Source organism: Hibiscus syriacus, unplaced genomic scaffold, assembly GCF_006381635.1.
Source record: "Hibiscus syriacus cultivar Baekdansim isolate YM2019G1 unplaced genomic scaffold, ASM638163v2 tig00110015_pilon, whole genome shotgun sequence".
NCBI lineage: Eukaryota > Viridiplantae > Streptophyta > Magnoliopsida > Malvales > Malvaceae > Hibiscus > Hibiscus syriacus.
Window position 1 is genome coordinate 127,399 of NW_024062564.1, and position 4,776 is coordinate 132,174.

The 4,776-nt window shown below is 31.2% G+C and overlaps 1 long non-coding RNA gene across 1 annotated transcript; it reads left to right on the top strand.

The window, feature by feature from the left end:
- The first annotated feature begins 2,297 nt into the window (after positions 1-2,297).
- Positions 2,298-4,085, top strand: LOC120212656. Its single transcript, XR_005524730.1, has 3 exons — positions 2,298-2,533; positions 2,634-2,701; positions 3,492-4,085. It is a non-coding gene; the product is annotated as an uncharacterized LOC120212656 (long non-coding RNA).
- The last annotated feature ends 691 nt before the right edge of the window (positions 4,086-4,776 follow it).

Consider the following 4,776-nt stretch of genomic DNA (forward strand, 5'->3'; position numbering starts at 1 on the left):
GAAGACACAAAAATATTTGCATAAATAAATCTTAAACACTATCAAACATTAACCATCAACCATAATAACATAAATTCATATTTTCACAACTCAAACAAACATATGCAACCATAATAACATTTGCACAATTGATTAGTGTTTTAAATAGTTAATATTTTATAGTAAATTTCTCATTGTTCATTAGATTTTGTTATTTATTTGGGCGTTTCTACTTGTTTTCTATGCATGACCCTAAATTCTAAAAAGGACACTTAAAAGATGAAGTTATGCAATTTTTTTATTTTTCCATAATCATGGGCAACATAGTGCGCATGAAACCGGGCATGAAAGCACTGATGTGAAATCCAGTCAGCATCTTCTAGAAGGTTCAGTCAGCAGTTGCGTGAAGACAGAAGACTCAGCCGCGAATTTGAATTTAAATTCGGGATTTATCTTTATTTTTAGGATTTAATTTCAAGAATTATCTTTTAGGATTTTTCAGGAGATTATAAATACTCATCGGGTGTAAGTCTGAAAAAATCATCTCTCATCTCCCGAATTTTTTTGTTTCTTCTTTAGTTTTCTAAAGTTACTTTTCTTTTACTGTAGTTTATTTTATTTTATTTTTATTTGCAAGTTTTCTTTTTAAAATGCTAAGTATGGTTCCAAACATGCAAAACTAAGTTTTTATAAGCCAAAAGCTGAAAAGATTACTCAATTCCTAACGTGAGAATTGAAAAACACCTCATACCCTTCAGGTTACATTTCTCAATTTTCTGGAAATTAGATTGGCGGATGGTCTTTCTTAAAATCAAAACGTTTTCACTTTAAAAATAGATTTTGGCTTTGATGTTGTTATGGTTTATCGTTGAGATTATAAAATCAATTGATTCAAATTTCCTAGAACAAACTTAACGATAGCATGCTAAGGGAAAATTGGGATAGAGTTCGACTTTCATAAAGAAAGCATAATTTAAGTCAGGCTTTTCCAAGCGTTTTTAAATTATTTTGAGTTAACAACGGTTGTCGCAATTAATCCAAACAAGGATTGAGATTTCTAAAATAGATTTGATTTTCCGACATTTAACCAAAGTAAAATCCTATTCAATGATCGATTGGAATTTGAGGCAAAGTGGAAGTCTGAGGCTATTTTTAATCATCTTGAATTTTTAATTTAAATTTCTTTTCTTTAATTATTTTACTTTCTTTACAATTTTTTCTTTCAAACCCTCATTTTTTACTTTTACTTTTATTTTCGCCCAATTCAAAAATCAAAAGCAATCTTCATTAGCATCTTCTTTAGTCACTGTGGATCGACCCTTACTCTCTTTATATTATTTCTCTTTTTCTCTTTTATATTTTTGAGATTAATGATATTATTTGACATTAAAACAACACGCGTCAACAATAATTTTTATATTTATTTCATTGTATCTGTTAAGATTAATCTTTAGTATAATTGTGGTGTTTAATGAGTTTTGGTCGGTTTTGGTATCATAATTGCCTACCGGTCTAAAGTGTTTACCTAACAAAATGTGTCAATTAATTAGTACAAGTTTTACGCAATGTGTGACGTTTTCAAGCATAACAATGACATAAATTAAGTTTTGTGTGTATAATTATGGGTCTTTGAGGATTAATAGAATAATTAATTGGCAGATTAGTATAATTAACTGGGAAGAAGAAGAAATTAAGTAATAATTAAAAGTGTGGCAAATGGACGCATGCCATCTTAGATATTATGGTATTGGTGCCATACCAGGAAACACGCACTCACTCCCAACTTTTCACCAAATTCTTTGATTCTCTCCTTGGCCTCAACTCAGGTGGAAGACCGCTTTCTTTTTCTATCCTACATCATTTTTTATATATCGTCCTTTATTTTTATTACAATGAATTTAAGAAAAAATTTCAATCTTGTTACGTATACGTACAATTACAATTATAAATGTTGTATTGCTAATAGTAACATTTAAATTCCGCTGGCTATAAATAAGTTATCTTTTTAATTTGGGCAGAAAACCACAATTAGTGATTGAACAACGGTTAATTGATGTCTAACTCTTTTATTTTCATGGGGAGGAAGAGGAAGAGGAAAAAGAAATAGAGATAATGAGGTCTAGATTCTTTTCTCATATTTGTAATAATAGATTTCATAATAACATTTAGGGGTATGTTTGGTTGGGGCCTTTTCCTATGTTTGTTTCCCGTAAAATAAAAGGTCAATGTTGTTTTCCAGTCAGCGGAAAACTTAAAGGAAAAACACGGTAAAATGACTTACCGTTTGGTAAAATGACTTACCGTTTGGAAATCCGTTTTCCACCTTCTCCCGTCCCTTGCTCCACACTGATTCTGAACTTCCTTCTCCCGTCCCTTGGTCCACACCGAAACTTCACTGTTTCTTCCTTTAATTCCTTCATTTCTTTTTCATCACCAAAGCACTCTTTATTATTCTCTTATATTTTTCTTTAGCTTTTTTTAAGATCCATCTGATTTCAATGGCAGCTCTTGCACCTACCCCTCTTTCGAAACACCCTTATCAAGTTCACCGAAGGTAATTTTCTTCACCCATTACCACCCTTTGCCCTCTCTTGAATCATTTAAATGCTGAATGTGCATGTTCCTGAATATAGGTTTACTTTCTTTGTTAGCAGGTCTTTGATTCCAGGGTCCAAAGTGGGGAGATTCAACCGACCCAATTCAGATTTCGGGCTTATTTCAGGTTAGGGATTGTTTTGATCGATTCCCCATTGTTTAAAATCCCATATCTGTTGTGGTTTCTCGGAGATTTATAGCTCCGAATGCGCTTAATCTTGTTCAATGTTCATAGGTATGGTGTTGAATTGTTGATAAGTTAATAACTGAATTAGGGATTGGGGATTAGGTTGTGGATCTGAATGGATTGAAATGATTTCCCCAATTGTCACAGCATGCCTTAGTTTATTTGATTGTTTGCTTCTCTCGATCATATTCAGTCTTGCTTCTGGTTTTAACTTTTTGTTGCGAAATTATTGGATTGTCGAAAATGAAAAATGGGATGTACCAATTCTGAGCAACAAGGCTCCTTTTTATATCCATTCCTTTGAGTGTAGTCTAGGATAGCAGATTGTCAAACTTGAGGTCTAATACTGCTTTGCATTTTAGAATATTTTGCCTCTGCAAACCATTGTGCATTTATTATTCAGCATATTCTGTTTTCACTTTGATAGTGTATTTTTCTTTTAGAGTTAAGTCTCTTCTCTTGTTCACTTTATTTGTTAATTGATCTGGTGGACTTGCTTCTTGTTAAGCTTCCCGCTGGTACCTCATTTTATGGAACTGCAGAAGTTAGTGGACAGTTAGAGAGAACAGGAAAACGAGTGAGTTTTCTTTAGGACATGACTGCATGAAGGATATTTTCCTCCCCTTTTAGAGTTTATTTTGCAACAACAACCATTTATTGTTCTTGTTTCATTCTACCCTACCTATTCCTACTGCATGATTGTCTTACTTTTGCTTTGCTTTGAGTTCAGGCTGGGCATGTTTGCTGGGATGACAATGATGTAATAAATGGAAAACCAACTGGAGCGGTTAGAGTATCTATTGGCTACATGTCAACTTATGAAGATGCTAAGGCAGTCTTTATCTACCTTTTGAGCTCTGCCCTTTATTTCTATTCTAGAAAAATGTATGATATTTTTTTTATTTTATTGTATACATGCATCAGCTGTTACATGAAATGGAACATAGAAGCTTCCAACATAAAGGATACTAATCTATTAGAACTTCTGTGGGACTGTTGATTTCCATCGATAATAACATGTTGGGATATATTTGGTGAATGTTTCTCTCATTCTTTCTGTTTGATGGTATTTACTGACCGATGGTTTTTCCTCCATACAGAAACTTATTGATTTTATGAGAAGTTCCTTTGTATCCATACCAAGTGAGTTCGAGAAAGGGAACCTGCTCAGATTAAAGTCAATTCCATACCAAAACTGAAGGTTGTTCAGGGTTTTGGTTCATTTTTATTGCCAATAAAATGAAAACAATTTGTTAGATTTGCAAGTTCTCCTTTTCCCAATTGGCAAATTATTTCCACTGTAAAATAACGCTATTATACCTATAGTATTCACAATCACTGCTATAAGTTCATTTTAAATACCATGAATTAGACTTGGCATTATTACAATTGGATATTATTGTTATTTTAATTTTCATAAACCCTTTAATTATATATTTTGACACTATTATTATTATTACAATGTTATGTACTATTGTTGTTTTAATTTGATGTACTATTAATTAAACCTTCTTAGGATTTATAAACTTTTATAATATATTTTTAATCAATTATTAATATTATATAAAATAAACCTACATAAAATAAACCTAAAATAGTGTATTTATAACACAATCAACATAAATTATTAATATGATCTAAAATACAAATTTTTATAAAATATAATTATATATATTAAAAAAATGAACCTTTAAAAATAATAAAGAATAAAACATATCGAATATGTATGCTTCTTTATTAAAACAGATTCTGAAAACTGTTTTCAAAAAAATTAACCAAACAGTGTAAAACATTTTACAATGTACCATCCAAACACTGGAAAATGTTTTCTGGAAAATGATTTACATTTCTGTAAAACATTTTCCAGATTTCATTTTCCGGAAAACGTTTTCAATGAAACAAACGGACCCTTAGTGTTGGTATTAAACGATGGATCATGATAGATACTCGTAAATTAATATGTTTACCAAATATAATCAGCTGATAATTAATTCCGACTCTAACGTATTACGTAA